Consider the following 25613-nt stretch of genomic DNA (forward strand, 5'->3'; position numbering starts at 1 on the left):
TGACAATTTTCATCCCATCTCACTATTTATTTTTACTTATTTGAAGTTCACTCTTTTCCATGCCTGGGAAAGCACCAAGTAGGCATTATTGATCAAGAGAAACTTTAATAGAGAAGTAGAAGGGGTGGCACTGAATGATAGACAGGCTATCATTAACCAGAGATGAAAAGACTGATAGGTATAGCTATCACCTAAGTAAAAAGAAATATCTAGGAGCCATGGGTGACCAGTAGTGTTGATTTGAGATTATGAAAAATAACAAGAAGAAATGGAGCTGTGGCTTAAAGTGGTAGAGCACTAGCTTTGAGTGAAAAAATGAAGGGACAGTATCCAGGCCCTGAGGTCAAGCCCCACAACCTATTTAAAAAAAAAAAAACAGAATAATAGTAGTTACCTAATGTTTTTCTTTCCTAAATGTGTTTGATATTACTAAGAAAATTAAGAGGTAAAAAGAATTGAGGAAAGTACATTTTTCTTGGCATAAGAGTGATAGGAGGGAAAAAACTGCCTGTTGCTCCATCTCCCAAAACTCAGCTCGGGAGACATGGCTGCAAGAAAACTACCTGTCACTCACAGTCACACACTCAGAGCTATCGTGGGATATGACACAACAAGAACTCCATACTTTTGTGTTGAGAGTATGGCACAGACGTCTAACATTTATCAACCATGGAAGAATGTGTTAAGGCATAGCGCATCTCAACTTGTGTTAAGGTTTACATTCTACATCTACTCATGTGAATTTCTAGAAGGTATATACCCTTTCTGAATCTCTGTTTCCTTTTCTAACGCAGGTAATAGATACCTATCTTGCAAGGACCTTGTAAACACTAAATGAGATAAAAGTGGTTTTTGGCTAAAGTGCAATGCAAAAATTGTTCATTTGGGGGAAGGGCTCAGGCTCTCCTCTGGATTTTTCACTCAAGTCTGGCAATCTGCTTCCTGCTTTTTACTGGTTAATTGGAGATGAGTCTTATGAACGTATCTACCTGGGCTGGCTTTGAAACTCCATCCTCAGATGCCAATATTTTTATTTGGACAAGGAGAGAAGGGGTTTAAGGTGGGAAAGGGAGAGAGCAAGAGAATGGGAGAAAGGGAGAGAGGGGGAGAGAAAGAAAAAGAGAGACATGACAGGTGAGAAAAAGATTTCATTCAATACTACCAGAAGGTGGCAGCACTTTGTTTTAGGCATATTATGTATTAACTAAGTGGGTATTTTCTGAAGACTTTAGGCTACCAAAGAATGTCATGGGAAGAAATACATGACAACCCTTATTCTCACTCTCTCCATTTTTTGTCTTGTTTTTTCTTAAACCACAGGGAGATTAACATATAGAAAAGTTTCTGGGTGGAGCTGGTGGCATAGTTCAAGTGGTAGAGTGCCAGCCAAGAAAAGTTCCTGGGAGCAAAGCCGCAGAGCTGACTTAAGAAGTCATTGCCTTCCTGGTCCCAGACCCATGCAGCCCTACAGCTCTCTTGGCTTCACGTTGCCGTGGCCTTTGAAAATGCCATTGTTGCCACCTGGTATCTGAGTTTTGTGAGGTAAATCTGATTTATCTGATTCTTTTTTCTGTCGCCTACATGTTAATCCACACCACTATATTCACTTGCATGAGTGACTCCAGTTCTGTTGCGGAAATGACCTAAACACAATTGCAAAATTGGCCATATGCTTCAGGATCTTAAAGTCAGTTTTGTTGAGGAAACTTAGCTTTAAAAAAGGCTTTAAAAAGTCACCAAAAAAAATAGAAACTTAGAAACTAGTCGTGATTTTTAAAAAAAAAAGGACTAGGCCTTTAGAAAGAGATGTAATTCACATAAAAATCTGTGTGTGTGTTGTTTTTCATAGGAACAATCTCCAAACCAATGTTTCCACATTCCTAGAAGTGCATGATTGATAAATATATTCTTATAATAATGTTTCTCTGTTGGATTTATTACAGTATGTTTTTCCTGCTAATTCATTATAATGGTATGGGATTCATCTGGATGTGTTTTTAATCTACGTCTTCCAAGATACTAACTCCATTTATCTATCTCTGTAATATGTCTAAGTAGGCTTAGACATACCACAGACAGCTCTGTAGAAAGCTAACTAGGCTTGTGGCAAGTAATTTTTATTGAGAATGTAAAGATTTAATACAAGTCAAGCCTACGAACAGCTTGAATCATCTCTTTAAAAATGCTTACCAGAAGCCAGGCACCAGTAGCTCATGTCTGTAATCCTAGCTATTCAGGAGGCTGAGATCTGAGGATCAAGGTTCAAAGCCAGCCCGGGCAGAAAAGTAGGTGAAACTCTTACCTCCAATAAACCACTCAGAAAACCAAAGTGGCATTGTGGCTCAAGTGGTAGGGTGCTTGCCTCAAGCTGAAGAGGTCAGGGACAGTGCCCAGGCCCAGAGTTCAAGCCTCATGACAGAGGAAAAAAAAAACAACGCTTATCTGAGCCAAATGCTAGTGATTCACACCTATAATTTTAGGAGGTTCTCAGGATGCTGAGATCTGAAGATCAAGATTTAAAGCCAGCCCCAGCAGAGAGTGAGAGATTCTTTTTTTGTTTTGTTTTGGTTGGTCATGGGGCCTGAACTCTGGGCCTGGGTGCTGTCCCTCGGCTCTTCAGCTCAAGGCTAGCATTCTACCACTTGAGCAACAGCACCACTTCCTGCTTTGTTCTGCTTATGTGGTGCTGGGGAATCGAATCCAGGGCTTTATGCATACAAGGCAAGCACTCTATCACTGAGCCACCTTCCCAGCCCTGAGAGATTCTTATCACCAATTAATCAGCAAACTTTCAGAAGTGGAGATGTAGCTCAAGTGGTAAAACACCAGCCTTAAGTGTAATAGCCATTCAAGAGCGCAAGCCCAAAGTTCAAGCTCCAGTATTTACAAATAAAAATCAAAATGCTTTCCATTACTCTATTGAGTGGCCAAATGACCTTTAGGCTTGTATTTTTTTCATCTTGACAGTGATGTTAATTTTATTGCTAGTACCATTTCAAAACACAAGTTGACTATAAAGTACAATCCAGTAGATGCATGTTTTATTTTATTAAATGGGACAATGATAGAACATTTTTTCATCATACTAACTTTTTACATGATAACATGCACCTGTGCTTGTAAATCCACAATTGACCTTAAGTTTGGTTTTAAGTAGAAAAGAGACTAGGGCTCCACTGATGGTTCAATCGCATTGATCAATGTAACTGCCTGGTAGGAAGAAAATACGTGGTCTACAAAATTTTCCCTGTAACTTGTGTGTGGGTTTTGTGTGTGTGTGTGTGTGTGTGTGTGTGTGTGTGTGTGTGTGTGTGTGTGTATACTAGTCCTTAGAGTTTTAGGGCTGTCTCTGAGCTTTGCTTGCTCAAGGCTAATGCACTACAATTTGAGCCACATCTCCACTTCCAGCTTTTTGCTGGCTAATCAGAGATAATAGTGTCACAGACTTTTCTACCCAGGCTGGTTTTGAACCATGATCCTCAGATTTCAGTCTCCTTAGTAGCTTAGATTACAGGCATGAGCCACTGGCACCTGGTTCACTATTGCTGTTTTAATTGACAATTTTTTTAAATATGCTTTTTCCCCAACTTAAGTAACCTTTGATATCAGAATAAGTAACAAAACTGTACCTAGCCAGATGTTTCTATTATCTGTGAACAAACAATCACACTGAAAAAGTGGTTGATCTCCTGAGATATTTGGTAACTGACCTTTCATGATTGTGAGAAGTCTGTCACATGTTCAATGGCATGCAAGGAGTGCCCAGAGTTTTTCAGTGCAATCTTCTAGCTCCCTGAATTTACACCAGCACTTGCATTGGGGTGGTATAAATCACTGGACACTGATCAGTAAGGGGCTCTAACAAGAAAGCTGCCACCAGATGAACACATTCCTTCCTCAATGAGGAAGTGCCATTTGCTAGCATTGCTCAGGCATGGAAAATACTCTTTCTAAGCTGTTCAGGTTTTCCAATACATGTAGAAAATGTAACAACTGCTTCTGATGGTGAGTACCCCTAGCCTTGCTGATTCTCCCCCATGAGTTAGCAAAAAAAGAACATTGCCCTTAAGTGATAGAATTTAAATTTAAGATATAGCCTTCAGCCTGCCTTGGCTTGAGTTCCCCGACTGGAGCTTTATCTGGGAAATCTATTTTTAAAAATCTGTTTTTAAAAAGTCATGAAGATGGGCTGGGAAGGTGGCTCAGTGGTAGAGCGCTTGCTTTGCATGCTCAAGGCCCTGGGTTCAATTCCTCAGCACCACATAAGAAAAAAAGAAAAAAGCCGGAAGTGGCGCTGTGGCTCAAGTGGTAGAGTGCTAGCCTTGAGCTGAAGAGCTGAGGGACGGCGCCCAGGCCCAGAGTTCAGGCCCCATGACCGGACCCCCCAAAAAAAACAAAAACAAAAAGTCATGAAGATTAGAAGAAGTTTAACACTATGGCTAGATCCAACACCAATAGTTTTCCCAAACATTAGCAAAGCCAATTAAGAAATATAATGCAAAATAACAGTCCCAAGAGCAATCAACAATTTTTAAACTGCTAGAAAAGTAATAGCTAGATGATACTTTAAAGGTCACAAAGAAAGACCTGGGTACACAGAAAGATGAGCAATGTTTCTTAAAGAAAGATTAACCAAAATTATGTAATCATTTAATCACAATAAAAAAAAACACCAAAATAAAAAGAAAGATTAACCATAAACAGCGCTGGAGACATGAAACTATGGCCCAAATGGTAAAGCATCAGCCTAGGGCAAAAACTCTAGGCCTAGGCCCTGAGTTCAAGCCCCAGTATTGGCACCCAGTACTGCTAGGTAGAAGTTGAAGAGACAAGTCTGACAGCAAAGACTATCATCAAAGTAATAGTAAAGTATTCACTTTTTAAATAACAAGAGCACATACTTCTGATATGTATGAAAGATGACTCTTAGACCAAAAAAAAAAAAAAAAGGTAGAAAGCATGTTGCCACTTCAAGTAAGGGTCTGGACTTGGGCACAGGAAGACTTGGTTTTGTATGTGTTCATCTGATTTCATTTAGTAATATATACTAAGGTATCACGTGAGGGAGAACACAAAAAGGAAAGGAAGAAAGAGTGGAGGAATCAGACTTTTCTAGATCAGCAAAATATGAGATAGAGTTTTTCAACAAGAGGAGATGATGGCAGATCCTCTGAAAGGGAGGAAAAGCCACAGGAAAAGGGATGGGCATGGACATTCGAAGGAGACAACACTCTAGCACTGGGCTTTACAATTTTTTAAATAAGTTTTTTTATTGCGAAAATACCGTACAGAGGGGTTACAGTGACATGAGCAAGGTAATGAGTACATTTCTTATCCAGCATTGTTACCTACCCTTTTGTTTTTCCCCTACCCTCCCTTCCCTCCCACCTCCACAACTAAGCCCTCCCCACCCTCCCCACCTCCCGCCTAAATTGTAAAGTGTCTTGTACATCTCATTGTTATAATGGGTCAACCTGTATCCCTAGCCTGTTTCTCTCAACTCCTCACATGAATGATGGCTCGTGTGGTACCCTTTGTTTAAAGGGTCACCTATCAGTAGCCAAGTTGATCACACTCTCTGAGCTTCAGTTTTCTCATCTTCAATATTAGGCTAATAGTAGGACTTGATTTATAATAATATCTTAATAATGAATCCTAAAAGGGAACAAGCTCAACTTCGTTGCAGTCTACTCAGAACCTTTTCATCTTCTTCAGAATTACTACATTTCCCATTTTCTTTCATAGAAATCATTGCTATGTTTGTAAAACTTTTTAGCTGTGGGGAGGGGTGTATCTCAATGGTAGAGAATTTCCCTAGCATGCACAAGGCTCTGGATTCAAACTCCAACCCCACAAAAGAAATGGGGAAACCACAAGGAGGCAACAATGCTTGATAAGAAATGTACTCATTTTCTTGCCCATGTAATTGTAACTCCTCTGTACGGTATTCTCACAATAAAAAATAAATAAATAAAAATAATAAAGAAATCCAATAAATACTGTGTTTACTAAGCTCTCCCCGAGATGCCCCGTGATGGAGTGTTGTTAATGGACTCAATGTGTTTTACAGGCTGACCTAGACAAGCATACATACTGCATTGAGGACATTCCTCTAATGCACAGGGAGAGGATGTGTCAAGGAAAGTCATTATAGAGAAGCTTCTAAAGCATTTCTTTTCTTTCTGATTTGGGACCTTTCTCTCCTGGGTGAAAGAAATTGGGAGAATAGGTGGGAAACTGTAAGGAGAGTCAGCTCCAGAGAGAAAATCCTTCCCAGTATCAAAGGCAAACTTCCTCCCAAAGTGGCTGCAGGTGAGACTGCAACCATCTATCCTGTTTAATATTTTAATAAGGATGCGGCTATAAATAACAGCATTACAAAATGCAGTTCCATAAACCAGAGAGATTGGGCTTGTGGATTTTTGCATGATGAGGCTTTATGACAATGAAGGAAAAGAGGGAGAGCTATGCGGTCAGAATTTCATTTTCATCATTTCAGAATTACAGGAAAGAAATGGTGGAGTGATCAAGCATAAGAATTAGTGTCTTAGTATTCCAAGGGAATGAGTTCTATTCAAAGAAACCCATATGGATTGTCTTCAATTAAGGAAACACCTTGAATGAATGTATAAAGGGATTGAATCTCCAGAACTTATAGGAGGATTCACGGATCCATAAGAATATGAGTTAAGTTCTGAGTTAGTACTGTCTGTCTATTTTTTTTGCCATTATTGTTCTCAGACATTCTGTAACATGCACTCCTCAGTTCAGACAAAAATTCAGAGTTATCAATGCTCCTTTTAAATTTTAAAATCCTTTCTTAAGGTGCCAGTCCAGCACACTCTATAGATAACTTGTTTCATTTTCAAAGATGTTAATTGAGAATATTAACTGAGAAGCTTAGTGAATTTACTTCTCTGCTTAAAAATCCCTCAAATGTGTTCATTTTCTTTATAACCCCAGGTCTCCTTTGTTAGAAATGTCACATATAGTTCTTATAAAAATATTGTTATGATGAATATCTAACACACCTAAGTCACAAAAGACTGATGTCTAATACACTTAATCTGCTTTTGAGCCCCTGCCCTGAAACATTTTTCTCTCTAGCCCATTGCCCCTACATTTATTTACAAGCTGTGACTTCTTTAGAGAGTTCCGGGGCCCACCGTGGTACCCCATTCTGAGAAGCTGAAGAGTTCCTTTCCCTTCTGTTTCATGAACAGCCTTGAATCCCAGCTTCTCCCTATCATAATGCCCTCTCGGGCTTCCTGGGCCAAAAGCTCAAAGGCTTCAACAGCAGTAGTACATGATACTAAGTGATTCATGAGTCACAGCCATCACCAAGAGCATGTTTTAGCTTCTCACTAGAGGAAGTATATTACAGACAATTTTCTACACTGATCTGTATTTCAATGACTACCTGGGAAATTCTTCTGAAACAGTAGAGTCCCTAAAGGGACTATCAAGTTAATATTTTGATGCAGGTCTGAGTATTGCCACATGGACACATAGGCTTGATCCAAAATTAAAAGATACTTCAGGGTGGCTGGTATGGGACTTATCAGCATCTAGATCCAATGACTGAAGTCAGATTATTTCCTCGTTGCTAATCCCAAGGACCTCACCAATACTAGGTAAAGGCACTGCTGGAAACATACACCCAACACGAACATCATCAGATTTAATCTCTTTGGAATCAGGTAAGTCCTCCATCAACTCAGTCACACTAGTAGCCCTACTCTTAGCTGTCAAGCGGCTCACACCTGTAATCCTAGCCACTCAGGTGGTTGAGAGCTAAGGATTATACTTTGAGGCTAATACAGACAGAAAAGTCCATGAGACTCTTACTTCAATTAGCCAGCAAGAAGCTAAAAGTAGAGGTGTGACTCAACTGACAGAGTGCCAGCCAAATGGGAACCCCAGAACCCCTAAATGAGAACAAGCACAAAAAAGTAGCCCTACTGCTGTTGATGATAATAATTTCTGAGGCGATATGAGTGACTTCATAGCACTCTTCTCATGCTTAAGGTCAAAAGCAAATAGGATTTTAGCAGTGCTCTACCAATGAGCAGAAAGGACCACTTGCTGGGGGAGGAGAGGCAAGGGGAGAGATTTGAGTTGAGCTGGGGAGGAAAAAGACTTCTATTTACCTGAGTGTATCTTGGGCAAAACTGTGGATCACTATGACCTTCAAATGATTCAAGTCTCATATGCAGGTGGCACTAATGTTGCAAGGTTATGAGGAAGGTCACAATGAGGAATAAGTATAAAATTATTTTGCAAAATACAAAAACATATGCACATACATGTATTTAGAATTATTTGTATTATATTATCTTCATTGTCAGTAGTAGTGATGAACATACTAGAGTACTATAGTTCCCCTACATTCTCTTGGTCTTTAAAGGTGATTCTCTCTGTGTTACCCAGGCTGATTCAAACTCTAAAGCTCAAACCATTCTCTCACCTCAGTCCCTGAAGGCTAAGGCTACTGGTATTCATCACTCTTCCTGGTTCTCTAATGCTCTTTCAAGTTTTAATGTGTGCAAGTCCCATTGGCCATCTTGTTAAAATATAGATTCTGATCAGGATGTCTAAGATGGTACCCAAGGGTCTGTATTGCTACCCAGCTCCTTGGTAACAACAGAACTGTGCATCTGGGAACCACACTTCTTGTAGCAACAACTTGGTACAACCTAGGACCCTTAAAAATGATGAATGTATATAATGTTTCTGTATATGACTCTGGGAGTAAGGATCTGAACAACTAAGGTTATTTATTTTGCACACAAAGGCACTTTATATTTTGCATGGGCTGCATGTGAACACAAGAGGCTCTGTATAACCTCTGCCATGGACCCTTGAGTTCTGTTACCATAAACTATGAATGCAATCAAAGAATATTGATGAACATCTCCTATGCTTTCTTTTTTCTCCTTAGAGATTTCCCTTTGCCCAAACATTCAGCTAGCCTTTAGAGAAAATTCAATTTGGAAACTTGTTCTTGGCAGGCCTGAGAAATTCTTTCCAGTAGGGAAGAATTATGATTGGACAGCCCAACAGGGAGCCTTTACCTTACACATGTCCACTAACCCCTCAGCAACTGCGTTCACTGTGAAATTCACCTTTGTCACAAATAGCAAATGATATGCTATGGAATATCGTAATCTCACTACGGCATGTTGTCTCAAAATCCAAATACATTATTTGCTCCAGCTTTACAAGGAGTTCAGCCCACATCACCAGCAACAGCAGGTGATGGATGGGCTCTATCAGAATGTATTCAGGTGTGTGATCTACACATGGCAGGATCCTGACAGACATGGACCACAGCCAGTGTCAGAAGGGCTCTGGAGAGGGTTTCTCTTTGGTCTCTTAAACACACAACCCAGTGTCTAGAAAATGTCATGGCATCTTTTTTCAAGGAAAGAAAGGAGGCCAATATAAATCCGTTGTAGCATTTTTTGTTTTGCTTTTTTCATGTTAGAATTTAAATTGCACACAATTTTCATGGAATTCACATAAGACTTTATTGATTAAGTCCACAATAAAAAAAATCTGGCATACGTCCCATTCAATGGAAGAATTAACCTTTGACCAAGGTTTTGCATCTTACATGAGAAGGGAGTACTGTGGAATTTCTATATGGAGTAAACAATGCACCAAGATAATAAAATGGAAGAGAATTATGTCCACTTTATTTTCTTGGAAACAAAGAATCCAATCTTGATGAGAAATGGAACTGTCTAAATCTCACAAAGGGGAATTCTTGTTTAAAAGGGATCTTAGAGTGAGTCAAGGAGTCAGGGAAGCAGATAAACGAAGAGAAGAAGAGTGGGCAGATATGTCATAATATTCAATGCACATATGTGAACACGGAATCAGGTAAGTTGAGGGAATGGGTGAGATTGGAACAAATGGAGGGAAAATGATGGAAGGGGTGATGTTGATCAAAAATGCATTATACTCATAAACTGAAACATTGAAACTCCTTTCTATACCTAGAGATAATTTTTAAATGAGAAAATATGAAATACAACGGACCCTCACATTTTGCATTCAGTGTTTTAAACACTTCCCAGCATTATAGAAGGAGAGTGTCTGCTTGCATTCATGGAGGACTAGGCAGATGATCAGCTCCAGAAAAATGTCATTTTACTCATGAAATACTTATGCTGTAAGAAAAGTCATACACATGCTGAGTTTATGTCTCTAATTCCTATACACAGTCCAAGTCCTCGGGGCTTACAGCGTAAGTTCCTTTATCACCTCCCTTCCCCCTCACTCTTCTAAATTCTGCCTTTCATTAACAATATCTCTAATGCTGTATTGATGAATAAGATTTTTGCAGAAGCTCAGTAGGAAATTTTAATCATATGAAAGAGTAACATTACATACTAAATTTTTTTCAAATTCAAATGCACGTGCTTATCAAAGAGAAAGAACAGCAGAGAAGAGCTATCAGCAAGAGAAACAGCAAACCATCTTAAGGAATGTTCATGGTTCTGACCCACATGTGGTCTCTGAACTCTGAGTGCAGGCCCACAGTTGAGATGGGAATCTATTTCCTCTACTGGTTTGGTTCCCAGTAGGTGGTTCTTATGCTTTAACCAACTTGTCAACAAGAGTGAATTTTAAGTATGTTATGTGACTTTATTTTATTACCTGCAACCTAAACATGAGCCAACTACTTCTTTTGGCTAGCCACTAGAAAACAGTAGTCAGTTCTAACTTCAGGGGAAAAACTAATTGCAATCTGCTTATTGAAAGGTAGTAGGCTGGTCTCCAACAAGGAGACCTGTAGATTTGTCCAGGGAAATTTTGGCTATATGTCAAAATGAATAGAGTCTATTTTCCAGATGCTTGGGCACTATTCCAATGTATCTGCTACAGCTAATCTCCCAGTTTGTCTTTTTTTTTAGGAAGAAATAAACATGTGTTCATCACTCTGAGCTATACTTTTGCAGTCTTCATTTTTATGCCTTGCATATGTGATTAAAGACTGTTTGACCTTGTTTGACCTTATGGCTTGACCCAAGAGAAGGAATATTGGCTGCTCCAATCCCTGAAGGAGGGCAGCAATAGCCAGAACTGGAGGTGAGATGAGCCAATTATGGCCTCTTCAGATCATTACAATAAACCCAGACATTTCAAAATGAGACAGAATCAAGGTATCTTCCGTGAACTTACCTGTTAGTAAACACATAAATTAAACACCTACTTATATTTCCACAGCATGCAATGAGCTTTAGCTTCTTTCACTTCAAAACTGTCTTATTAGTGAGTATATAGAGATATGGCTTCATCCAGATTAAATAAACATGAATTTAAAATAAGTATATTAGCCAGGTACCAGTGGTTCATGCCTGTAATCCTAGCAACCCAGGAGGTTGAGGTCTGAAGAACACAGTTTGAAACCAGCTCCTTCAGGAAAGTCCATGAGACTCCAATTAAACACCAAATAGTTAGAAGTAGGGCTATGAGCTCAAGTGGTAGAGAGCTAGCCTTGAACAAAAAAAGTTCAGGAACAGTTTCCATACCCTAAGTTCAAGCCCCAGGACCAAGGTGCATGCGCATGCATGTGTGCTCACACACACACACACACACACACACACACACACACAGTGTATTTTAATTTTCAATTGATGCTGGAAAAATTTCTACCAATTTATCAAGTCAAAGCAGCATGCATTTATATTTCATAGTATGGAAGATCAGAAGACCAAAAAGAAGCTTTCTAGGCCAAAGTCAAGGTATCAGCTGAACTGAATCTTTTGTCTGCCTTCCTCAGCTCCTGACTGCTTTCAGCATCTCCTTCCATCCTCTGCTGCTGCTCTCCCAGCTCCGTCTCTGACTGGCTCATCTGCCTCTCTCTTGGAAAGACTCTAGAGATTACATTGGGCCCATGAGATCATCCAGGATAATCTTCCTTTTCAAGATCCTTAATTTAATCATGCATTAAAGTCCTTTTGCTCCAGAAGATCATATAGTCACAGGTTTAGAGACCCAAATGTGGACTCGTTGGCAAGAGAAATTATTTAACCACTAAGTAAAGCAGACCGAAGTTTGTATTTTCAGGTACAAGTGGATTTGCTAATCTGGAAGGATGGCAGAGACAAGAAGACACAGGAACCTCAGGTTCAGAGTTAAGCATCTCTTCCCTCTCTGCCTACCTGTATGAGGAGGGATAAGCTGTTTTCAGGTCTAGGATTAGGATGAGAAAGCAACTAAGCACCCATCTGCAAGGTAGCACCCTCACGAGGTGCTGGCACTCTCTTGAGGCATAGCACCTCCCCACATTTCAGCTCTAAGTACATGGCAGGTCTTTCTCCAGCTCAGCATAGCCTCATCTAGTTTTGCTTTTGTTTTCCCATCTGCAAAGTGAGAGTATCAACTTAAAACTCAGCATCCGTTTGCAACTCGCTCTTTTTGGTGGTTGTTTTACTCTCTTTTATAAGAGACAGGGGAAAACAAGGAGCAGAAAGGAAAACTAGGTCAAAAGGACAATGCCCTGTATGTGCTTGTGACAGCTAAGCTTGCTTTAAGCGTGAGAATAAAATATGTCACTACTTTTCACCCAGTTAATGTAATGGTTTCTGGTTAGAGCAAAAAGCATGAAGGTATGTGTTTATAAAGATGCTCTTGGATGTGCATGCTTGTGTCCCCTGGTTCTCCAATCTCAGCTGCACACTAGGACCACCTGGAGAGCTTTGCTAGGTGCTCATTGATGCCCTCCCTGGAGGAGTGTGTGCATCCAGATGGAAGGCAGCCCTGAAACTGGGATTTTTAAAACTCCCCAGCTGCCTCTAATGCTCAGCCAAGGTTGATAACCACTGGTTAATGACTACTTTAGAAGCCTCTGAAATGTGTTTGGAATTGATCTGAATTTTATGGGGAGTGGCGAGCACACTCTCCCTGTCTATGTGTTCCACACTGTAATGTATAGAACCAAAGTGACAGGTGAAATGCACAAATTTCTTTTCTGACCCTACATGACAACTTTTCTGTTAATGGTCAGAGGCACCTAAGCATCAAAATGAACGCCAGTGATTCTTTTTTAACTTACTGATGTTGATTGTGTTAAATAGTTGTACAAAGGGGTTTCAATTTAACATGTCTGCTTTTGCCTGTACAATGCATCTTGACCAGTGTCAAGATTATTCTCCTCCTGTGCATATCCCAACTCCACTCATCCCCTCAAATTTCCCAATTCGGGTTCCACATGGGTGCATTGAGTTTTATAAATGTCTTCACCCACCCTTTTCCATTCATCTGCTCTTTTTTTTTTATTCAGTCATTAGGCTTGAACTCTAGTCTGGGCGCTGTCCCTGAGCAATTCAGCTCATTCATTTGCTCTTTACATCTTAAACCCCAAGCTTTCTTATACATGTCATAGTTCAGGATCCTGGCCTTCATTTTATTAAGTTGTCTGTTAATTGTTCAAAGGGTTACACGATGAAAATTCCTCCCCGAATATATCATTCTTTTTTTTTTTTTTTTTTTTTGTTGTTGTTGCCCATTTCTTTTTTTTTTTTTTTTTTTAATATTATTTTATTTTATTTGAAAACATACTGTACAGAGGGGTTACAATTACATGGGCAGGAAAATGCATACATTTCTTACCAAGCATTGCAGCCTCCTCCTTTGTTTACCCTTCACCTCCCTTCCCAGCCTCCCCCCTCCCCCCCACCCAATCATACCCCCCCTCCCTCCCCCCCACCGACATTGTAAAGCTGGTTTTGACATGACATTTTGTACTTCTCATTGTTGCAACAGGTCCACCTGAATCCTTAAACGACTTGTTTGTCCCCATCTCCTCCACATGTTATACTGACATCAAATATAGTGAAAGCGGGGGTTACACTGTGGGGGAGGGACATACAAAGCAACAAAGAAATAATATTATAAATGCGTTAGAAACACATGCATGAATGAAACAAAAACATTAAAATACATATTTGAGGGTTCGTTTTCCTAACATCACATTCTCTGACTTTTTCCGCTTGACTCATACCTATACTAGATATTGCAAGTAAGGGAAACCATGGGACCTATGTTTCTTTGGGCCTGGCTTACTTCACTTAATATAATTTTTTCCAAGCCTTTCCATTTCCTAACAAATGGGGCAATGTCATTCTTTCTGATGGAGGCATAGATATATCATTCTTTAGTGAGTATGATCATGTATATATGTATATGACCCTGAGTGTTTTCACACATGATTATGTTTTAGATCCAACTTTCACATATGGGAGAAAAACATGTGCCCATTGTCTCTCTGAGCTTACTTCACTCATTATGATTTCTCCACATTTACCTATTTCCCTGCAGATAACATAATTAATGCTATTAAAATTATATTATCCTTTTGAATGGACAAATATGATTTCATTTTTTTATATATTCCACAGTAAATATTTAGTTTTGTTATAGAAAAAAAGGAAAATGGATTTTAACAGGTTAAGTAAAAGAAAACTAGCTATGGCTCACATGACCTCTCTTCTATAGATTATATCCTTTAGTGCAGCTTTGCAATCCTAACCATAATCATGTGATCATGATTCTGGAGTTTTAATGCCCATTAGAGCCATCTGAGAACAACAAATCTCAGAGTGTAGTGACTTATGCCTATAATCACAGGAGGCTGAGATCAGAAGAACGGTGGTTCAAGACCAGCTCAGGTAAAAACTCAGCATTTTAGCCAGTACAAATTTAGTGTGGTGGCATTCCAGTTATGAAGAAAGTATAAATATGAGTATGGAAATCCAGTCTGGCCTGGGCATAAACTCCAGGCGCTATTTGAAAAATAACTGAAACAGAAAGGGCTGAAAGATAGCTCAAGTGGAAGAGTACTTGCCTAGCAAGCACACAAGTCCCCAAATTCAAACCCCAGTAATGCCAATCAGGAAGTAAATAAACAAAACTCCACAAATCCTGGCTGTTCCTAAAGTTAATTAAGTTAATATCTGAGGGTCATCCTTCACACTAGATGTTTTTTTAAGCCTCTCCAAGTGATTTCCATGTGCCAACAAAAATCAGAGCCAGGAACATAATTTACTTAAACTCAGTCAACACAGCCAGGACTCACTGAAAACAGACCACTCATTGTCAGGACTGTAAGATGTTTCATAGCCCCAGAGGCTCTCTGTCTAAAGAAGGAAAGGAATGACATGAAAACAATGACACATGGCTACCAGTGTTATGGGGAACTCCCAGCAAGGCCAATATGTAGCAACTCTTTGGACAAGGCACAAGAAAGAGGAATAGAGAAACTACAGGGTTCCATAAGGAATTTTCTGCAGGTGAGAGGTGAATGGAATTAAAGTGAGGCAGGCACTAAATGGAGAACATCTAGCCTGTACAAAGAACGGAAACATAAATATAAGAAACTGATTGTGTCATGTAAGATAATTAATTTTCTCAGGGCTTAAATTATCCTGAAGAGTTTTCTTGAAGTTTTTTCTGCATTTCCTATTTCACTTAAATCCCATTCTTGGAATAGTATTCAGCAATGAAAGAGACTGAATTACCAATGTACACAGTAAGAAGATGGATCTCAAGAAAATCATACTGAGTGAAAAAGCCAATCTCAATGCACCATTATACTGCATGATGCCATTTATACATTATTGAAGTAGCTGAATTATAGAGATAGAAAACTCACTAGAGGCTCCAGGGCTCACCGGTAGGAGAATAGGGAGGACAGAAGGTGTGAAGATAAAGAGGCAGCCCCAGAGACATCCTGGGGTGAGAGGAACTAGTGGCCTGTTGTGATGGTACTGGTGATGTTTACCTGCACAGGGTAAAGTTCGTAGAACTGTGCCTTTTGTCAGTGTCAGCTTCTGGGTTTTGAGATTGTGGTGTTGTAAAGTAAGAGGGAAGGATGAATTCAGCCTCTCTGTACTATTTTTACAACTGTCTGCTAATCGAGAATCACTTCAAAAGAATGATGTGCAGAGGATTGAAATCAAAGATGTAGCAAGCAGGCTACATCTTAGGCCAAGTTTCCAGACCTTTTTTTGCTTTATTACAGTTTTAGAGTCAACTTCAAATGTAATCCTACCTATGGCTTCTTGCATAGTTTGCATTACAAGCATGAACCATCATACCTGGCTTATGATTGCTTTCCCCATGCTGGCTTCAAATGATGATCCTCTCATCTCTGCCTCCTGAGAAGCTGAACTAAAAGCATGAGACACCTACATGGCTATTTCTTGATTCTCCCTTTATTTTTCTTCCCTCTCCTTTCTGTGTCTTTCCTTTCCTTCCTCCCTTCCTCCCTTCCTTCCTCATTTTTCCTCCTCCTATCCTAACCCCCAAAATTACAGATTGAAAAATTCATTTGAAGATTATTCTGTGCAACAGAAAAAAAACTAATTATAAAGGTGAAAGAGATGAAAGAGGAAATTTAGTGATGTTCTAATAACCCTCTGCTGTTACTAGGCTACAAGCCCATTCTGAAAATTTAGTTTACAATTTACACAGCAGGATACTCACATGCTATTTTATTAATATGCTAACTTAAGGCTAAAATAAGAACCAAATAACATCTCCATTACAAGAACTTTGAGCTCCTTGAAATCTAATGGTGATGTATTAGTAACAAAACTTTTGGTAGAAAAACGAGGTTTCAAAGTTTAGAGAGTTTATTTATTTATAAAGTTGTTACAAGGTGATATTTCAAACTACATTTTTGTGTAAATTGACTCATATAAGAATAACAAAGTGGTCCTTAGTGAAAGACTTTCTTTATTAGCCTCACAAATATATCTAACAGAGATAGATTCCGCTGCTGCAACTGCTGCTGCTGAAAAATGATTCTTAAAATCACATTTTTTCACTGGGTGTAGTGGATCAAGCTTGCAGTCCTAGATACTTAGGGGTTGGAGATAAGGAGATCACAATTCAAGGCCAATTAGAGCAAAGAGAAGTTTGTGGGATTCCATATCAACCCAATGACTGAATGCAATCCCATGTGCCTGTTATCCTAGCTACAGGAGTAAGCACAATGGCTAGATGCATCTGCATGCCTGTCATCCACGGTGACATGGAAAGGCACAAGTAGGAGCATTGGAGTCCAGGCTGTCCAGGCTATAAACCTAGACTCTACCTCAAAGATAAACCAAAGCAAAATTGGGATGGAGGTGTAGCTCAAGTGATACTGCTCCTGCCTAACAAGCTTGAGATCTTCACTTCATCCCTACAATTGTCTCCTTAAAATGTCACATTTTTTTCTTTGTACTTCTATTATTTTCTGTGCCATTATGGGGGCTTAAATTCAAGGCCTGGGCTCTGTCCCTTAGCATTTTTTTTTCAAGGCTGATGCCCTGCTTCTTAAGCCACAGTGCCACTTCTGGTTTTTGGTGGTTAACTGGAGATAAGAGTCTCACAGACTGAGTCTCACATGCCCAGGCTAGTTTCAAATAGTGATTCTTAGATCTCAGTCTCCACAGTAGCTAGGATTACAGACATGAGCCACCAGCACTAAGCTTTACTCCCATTTTAGCAATAAGGAATTTGCACTTGTACTTTACACCAGCCTCCCATGCACAGTGGAAAGCAGGGTAACTGTAAGGTCCTTGCTCTTCCTGATTAATCATTGATGACCAGAACAACAAGTAAGGCTGAGTCTCATGTAGTAGATCAGCAGCCCTTGATCTTTAGATGATCTTTAGGTCTTTAGTTTTACAGGTAAACAAGAAACATTCACCTGAGACACAAGAATCTTGTTCAAGAAACAAAAAAGATGATTTTTAAAATTTTTATAAAGGAAGTTACATACTCACATTTCAGAACACCTAAAAATATTTTTAACTGAAAAGATTATGAATTTCCCTTAAGGAAAGTGAAGTAGCTAATTGTACTCAGGAAACTAATAAGATTATTCCGTACCTTAGTGGTTCTGGAGAGTCTACAGATTAGTTCTTATTAATTGTTATGGAAATCTGTACTTCTACTCACTTAGAAAAACTGAATAATGGACCGCAGGCTATAAGAAAGCTACAAGATTGAGTTCCTCCTGTTCACAATGAATCCAATCATGACAAATGTAGAGAAATGCATTGTGAATGGAAAGGTATTGAACCTTGTGTGGTGTGAAAATTAAGTAGATGCACTGAAAGCTACTGTTTATTTTATTTTTGTGATATTTTTATTATCAGTAAGTGATTGTACAAAGTGGTTAAAATTTGTCATGTCAGTTTATGAGCCCAACACATCCTTACCTGTATCATCCCCTTCATCATTCCCTCCTCTCCTTCCCAACTTCACCCATCCACTCAATTTGCCTAGTTTCAAAGGATATGCATTGGAGATTATGATACCACTACACCCCGACTTTGTCTCTTCATGCATCTACCCTCTTCCCCTTGACCTACCCCCCAACACACATCTCAGGTACCAGCTTCCTGATTACCATTTTGTGAGACTGTAAGTTAGTTGCTCAAATGAGTCAGGCCCAGAGAGACAAAAGATACATGTTTTCTCTTACCTGGGAAAGTTGGCCCTAATAGCTAATTTATAAACATACATGTAAACATATACAAGGCCATATGCACATGTACACAAATATATGAAGTATGTCATATACAAAGGAGAATTCGAATGGTGTAACTCCTTTGAAGAACTATTTTGAAAATGGAACACTAGGTTGAATGTCCCACATCTAGTAACCCCTGTGGCTCTAGAATGCTACCCTTGAGCAAAAAAAACTCAGAGACAGAGCCAAGGCTCCAAGTTCAAGCACCAGGACTGGCACACACACACACAGATACACACAAACACACACACGTGATACATTTAAAAAAATAATGAAAGTCTGCTACATTATTTTATAGAATATGGAAGCCAAGACGAGAAAGATTAAAGTATCTTATCAAACTGTAGGGCTGGTTGAGTGTGAGCATGTTTCCAAACAAAGTAGGCTATTTGCCTCTAGTTGTGAAGTTGTGTTGCACATGTGAATGTTTTGATCAATGTTTCAAGTAGCTAGTTGCAATGTGTGGGCCTTTAGAATAAGATATAGGTAGCTAGAATAGATGCATATTTCTCTCTAGTTGTGGGAATAAGATGAAATTGATCCAGGGAATTTAGAGTAGGTAAGAGAGTTCTCAAATAATTAGAAACTCATTAAGAACTCACAGGAACCTGGGATCAAGTTTTCTATCTTTGCACTCTCTCTCTCTCTCTCTCTCTGTCTAGTTTATTTCCCAGGACTTGGAGGTGGGAAGGCTTCTTCCATCCCATCCTTCTGTATTATCACAGTCCTCCCCTCCCCATTTCAGTTCTCCTCACCAGGAAGGAGATACAAGGTGTCCAATGGACTGAGACTAAAAACCAGACAATAATGTGGCCCTTTCCAACTTTGTTGTGATCTTACCACAGGAAACATGCATTCTGCTTCACTTCTCCATGTGTTGAATTTTGTAAATGTTCTCATGTGTGCAGGCATTCATACACAGCACAGCCAGTGCAGCTAAGGGTTTCCCCTCCTGAGGTTTAGTACAAGGAATCCTGCTAGCCCACAAATAGAATCTACACTCTCTGACATCTGCCACATCGGTGACAATAATTAATGCATCGGCCTCCACTCTGCTTTAAGATTTAGTCTTCCTTTGGTCCAGAACCAAAGTGGACAGAAGTAGTGCTATTTATTGGGGTCCCTCAAAATCCAACTACATGGAATGACAGAGAAATGACTCTGGTCCCATTGGATTTGGGATCAATTATGGAACCTTGTAACAACAAGCTGTTTAATAGTAGTCTACCAAGAACTGTTCAAGTCAGAGGATAATCGGTGCATTTTTAGTTCTTTTAAACAAATATCATTAAAGAAATAAACATTCTGCTATAATTAGAGATTGTGTACACACCTAATGTAAGTACAATCTGCCATCGCAATGAAAACAAATCATATCCCAAGGGTGGCTATAAGCTGAAGGAAGATGTTGGTTCCTCCATTGGTCAGACTTGCTTCTACCTCTAAGATCTGCTTCCTTCTGCTTCCGTTCCTAAAATGCTTCCTTTGTAATGTACAACCTACTTAGCACACACAGCCTTCTGTGGCAGTAGTGGAGAGCCTGTCTTCACCCCCAGTTTTGGTATTGTTAGCTCTTATAGCCCAGAGACCTTATCATATTCATAGCCATGTGCTTTGCAGTATCTACTACAGAGATTGCAATTTGCAGATAGCAATGAAATGTAACTTTAAAAGGTTTGAGAGCGAGTAGGTCATAAGCCAAAAGGCTCAGAATTGGCAGCAAATCTGTTCCATTTAATTATGTGTTTAAAGATCAATGGATATCACGACCACTCAAGAAGAACTTGCTAAGGAGTGGCCTTGGGAAGTTGAAAAAGGTAGAGAGAAAAGTAGTACTATCTCCTATGTTATCTAACATATATATGTGCATATATATACATATGTAAATGTGTGCGTGTGTGAAGAGAGAGCGACTGACAAGAGACATGAAAACAGAGATAGACAGTCGGAGGAAGAAAGAGACACTACACGCCCAAGCTGCATCCAACTCACCGTCCTCCTGCCTCATCCTACTGAAGGCTGGAATTACAGGTGTGCATCACCACAAGTAGCATGACTCCTTTTGTTCTCTCGGGTTCTTATACACAGTCAGCATAGTATAGGAACCCTGCCTCCCCTTTACTATCCACAAAGACAAGGGGTATTACATTCCTATCCCTGGGTCTCCTGCCCACAACACCCCTTGAGAATTATGTGTACCTCACTCTGCCTCAGCTGCCTTGGTCCTTCACCAAAACTTCTGATGTCTTTCTCCCTGCACTCCCAAGGTTGCATTCTTAAGGTTTAGGAGGTTAAGAAGACAAAGGAATCCTCTTAAAGGCTAAGAAAACTGCCCCTCATGATCTGAAGTCTAAGAGGTGACACTTCAGTTAGGTGTCGCCTGGAGAATTTTAGGAGAGCAGTCTCTTCAGCTGCTTTCTCAAATCTTGTCCATCCCCTTCATTGTTTCGTCTACTCAACACAGGCGAAGACCTCTTCATTCTCTTTCAGAAGGCAAAAGAATTCCACGTGGCTTCCCCAGTCATACTTAATCCCCCACCCCCACACCCATGCCCTTAACCAGTGATTTCTAGCTGCAGGCTCTGCCTCCTCCACACTGATTAGAAGCCATGCAGAGCCTTAAAGCCGGGCCCCCATTAACAGCATGCTCAGCCCAGCTCTGTACCCAGAGCTAAAGCACTTTACCACTTCCCCTGCTGTCTCAGTACTCACATAGGCAAGTCCCCACCCAGCTCCACAGTCCAGACTCAGAGTGATGGAATGGAACTTGATGAATGAGCCTGAGACGCTGAGAAGATCCCTTTGGTGAATGTAAGCTCCCCCAATCCCTCACTCTGGTCCAGCTCTGCTGCTAGTAGTTTGACCTGGTGATCACTGTGACATTTTAAGAATATAGCTCATATAATGGAAATGATAAATAATTGTTCAGGGATTTAGTCTCTTCTGATCATTCAGACACGCCTGGTAAAATCCTCTGCTCCTTCTTGCATTCAAACCTTGAGCTCAGTTAAGATTAGAACAACCCAGGAATACTCATGTCTTACTCAAAATGATTGGGATATGGATCCGTAGTAGAGCGCTCATCTAACGCAACAAGGCTCTAGGTTTGATACTTAGCATAAAGGCAAAAAAAATCGCAAATTCCATTATCCTGGTTCTGGTCCAAACATGATAGTGAATACCTGTAATTCTAGCTATACAAGAGGCATAGGAAGGAAAATCACAGTCCAAGGAAATCCTGAGGGTGCATCTGAACACAACTAAAGCAATAAAGGGCTGAGAAATATGGTTGTAGTAGTAGAACACCTGCCTAACAAGTGAGCAATCTTGAGTTTACTGCCAAAAACAAATTGTTCAGAACCTTTTAAGATGAGAAAATACCTTGCTGCATGCTCACCCAATGGTCTAAGACAAATCCAGCGGCTGATGATGAGCTAAGGAGAAATACTTTGTTATTCCTGTTGGAACATTAAAATCCATCATGGAAATTCAGTAGCCAAAGGACTATTGGTTTCAGCCCATGATCTTTTCCCTGGCTGCAGACATACACTGAACTTCGGGGCTTTGTCTTACACTCAGGGAAAATAATGTTGTGAAAGGAGTAAGAGGGGGTGTGCTGGGGGGAAGGAAGGAGTTGCATTGCAAAGTAGCAAAAATCAATGGTTGATTTGAGCTGCAGGAGGTCTATCCATTGTACAGTCCACACGTGATAAATTGCACCCCTCCTCTTCTCAGTGTGAAGCTGGGCTTAAATTCATTGCATTAATTTTATTGATTTACAGTCTGGGCAAGATAAAAGTCATGTGATTGCAGGGCTAACCCTGGTAATACTCCATGTTCCTTGACAGGTTTTCTGATAGGTCTGAGTTATTTTCCACGCTAGGCCACATCTTCAACAGGCAACCTCAGCAGTTTCCCAGGAGCTCAGAACTGCAGGAGGTCTCCTGAGTGTGCTGTCAACTCTCTTTCCCCAGTGGAAGAAGTCTCACTCTCCTAGACTTCCCCTCCAAGTATTATCAAACTCAGGGAAACCCAGATAAAGAGCAAGGAACCAATGAGCTCCCGAGTCAATTCTCTACATTTTAAAAAACTAATTTCCATAAAATAGAAGCTCTAAAGAATCACAGAAAATTGTCTTCCTACCCAGAGTCCAAACTATTTCCTTAACTTGTGAATTCTCAACCCATTTCTTTCCTCACAATAAATATTTGATAAATCTGAGGGATAATACAGATATTTTCCTGAACTAAATAACTATAATCTATTAGGACCACAGATATTAAAGGCAGGAATAACTAAGGTAAAGTGTAATTGGGAGGGGAAGGGGATTGCTCTAAGTTACTATGTCTTCATCAATAAGAAATTCATTGTTGGGTCTGGGAAGGTGGCTCACTGGTAGAGCGCTTGCCTTGCATGCCTGAAGCCCTGAGTTCGATTCCTCAGCACCACATAAGCAAAAAGAAAAAAGCCAGAAGTGGCGCTGTGGCTCAAGTGGTAGAGCCCTAGCCTTGAGCTGAAAAGCTGCGCCCAGGCCCAGAGTTCAGGCCCCATGACTGGACCCAAAAAAAAAAAAAAGAAAGAAAGAAATTCATTGTTATGAAACCTTTTTGTACAACTAATTGATGCTAGTGTTTTAACAACTACCTATAAAAACATAGATAATTCCAATACTTCTGGCAATATTTTCTTCAGTCAGAAACAACTAGGCAAATGTACATTAACCTGGTAAGAGGGTAAACTATGGAAATCCTCTGATTGAGAGATCTCTGTCCCAGTTAATCTCACAAGCTCTTGTTCATAACACAGTGCTAAGTACATAGTGTGTGCCAAATATACATTTAAGCCGAACTAAATGCTTTAATGAGGACATACCAAATGTAACATCAAAATGGATTTTCATAGACATTAGTGTTCTATTAAATTTTACTTGGATAATATCTATGGAAAATGCACTGGTTGCTTTTTAAATCTTTTTTGTATAAATTCATTCTTATCCTTCCTTTACCTTCGCAACATCCTTCAAGGTAATTGGATAAAATTTTATCCATTCTTTGGTAGGTGAATAAAACAACCTATCATTTTCACGGAAATGATACATAAGACTTAAAGTGGGGAAGCAATGTATGCAAAGACTTTTAGGAGTAGAACTAGAATCAGAAAACTAGTTCTGAATCTTGGACCTAAATTCCTTTTTCTCTACCATATTTAAGTAGATACCAAGAGATTAATCAACAGATGGGTTCTTTGTCATTTCTGATCTTTGTCCAAATAATATGACTAGATGCGCAACCTTTCTTTACATCTTTTAAATCATTTACTGTTAGGTTCGATGGTGTATACCTGTAATCCTGGCTACTTGGGAGCCAGGAACAGGAAGATCACTTGATCCCAGGAATTTGTTGCCAACCTGGACAGCATGGAAAGAACCTGACTCTAATAGATGACAGGTGAATAGACAGACAGACAGATAAAAAGAAGGAAGAGAAGATGAAGCACAAGAAAAGCAGGAGCAAGAGAAAGAAGACAGGGACAAGAGAAGGCAGCAGCATTATAGATATTGGCTACCCTCTCTCTGAACCCTTCTCTTCGGCTATGTCCATACATTGTCACAGATCACTCTCTTAAATCATATTTCTTAGATAAGTCACACCTCCCTGCCTAGAGATGATAGAAAATAAACTCAAATTAATTTAAAGTCAGTTGACCTTAAATAGCAATGTTGTTATTACTGCATGTCTTCCAGTACTGAAGGAAGTGTTAAATTTGAGAGGAAAGATCATGTTAGTATCTGTGGGCCTTCTGTCCAGAGTATTTCCATATGGCATTAAAGACACCTAGTATAGGAAGTGGCGCTGTAGCTCAAGTGGTAGAGCGCTCGCCTTGAGCTGAAGAGCTGAGGGACAGCGCCCAGGCCCAGAGTTCAAGCCCCACGGCCGACCAAAAAAAAAAAAAAAAAAAAGACACCTAGTATCTTGTCTCTTTTACTCTTTGTTTTGAGAGAAGGAGAGAGAGAGAGTAGGTCCACCTTGGGCCCAGTGAGTAGCCTTGGACCAACTTACCTCTGTGTAAAGGTTGCATTAAAAAGACCTCCACACGGCTCAGGCAGAAGAACCAGACCTCTGGCCTGCACCAGACATAGGTGTGCAGAGTGCTTATATGGGGAGGGGCGGGGGGGGGGGGAGTGGATGGGGAAGTGGCCTCAGAGCCTGGGGAGCCTCTCACTGTCCAACAGAGGCCTGACCAGGGTAGGAGGAAGTGACCTCAGAACCTGACCCCAGGTGTGCCGATTACCTGGGTGCTGGGTGGGGATGTCTACAGAGGGCCACATGAAGTTGTGCATGAAGAAAGAACAAAGGGAAAGAGGTCTACCTACTGTTCTGCCTGGAAAGAAAGGGAAGGGGCCCATTTTTGCTGGGCAGACCTAACACCATGTGCATATCAGAAGGTCATCCACATAGTATAGCTCCTACAGAGACCCTCTGCCCTGAAGCCTCAGTGGCCATAGCTAGAAAACAGAGAAGCATTGTGGGCAGGAGGGAGGCCTGTGCTGTACATCTCTGAAAGTGGGTCGTGATTTCTTGGAAGGCAAGGAACCCTGTTGACTTCTTCTTTCTGCAGTATGCTCATACACCTTCCTTGCCTTGTGTGTTGTAAACACTCAATGCCCATTTGTGAATATGAATTGTATAAGAGCTACAGTTTCTGTCTTAATTCTGCGGGGCTGCCTGAGAAAGCTGTGGTATCCAGCTCACGACACGGTCTCTGCAATGATTCTGATCGCTTGGAAAAACCTCAAACCTAAGTAATATATCTTAGCTCCACCCATAAAGGATTCTAGCCACACCCCCCACTCCCAGCTTCTTGTAAAGAATAGAGCCTTTCTCTTGGACAATATTCCTCCTGGAACTGTCCCTCAAGCTTCCCTACAGTGCAGCTTTCCTTGGTTGAAATAGAGTCCTGCTGTGCTCACGTCCTTAGGAATGTCATCCACCCTCTTCGTTAACAGACATCAAGAGGACATGTTCTCTTCTCTAAGAAAAAGTTAGAATTAAATACGCTCATGAAAGCCCAGTGA

The sequence above is a fragment of the Dipodomys spectabilis genome, unplaced genomic scaffold, assembly GCF_019054845.1.
Source record: "Dipodomys spectabilis isolate Male_0828 unplaced genomic scaffold, ASM1905484v1 ptg000017l, whole genome shotgun sequence".
NCBI classification, from domain to species: Eukaryota; Metazoa; Chordata; class Mammalia; order Rodentia; family Heteromyidae; genus Dipodomys; species Dipodomys spectabilis.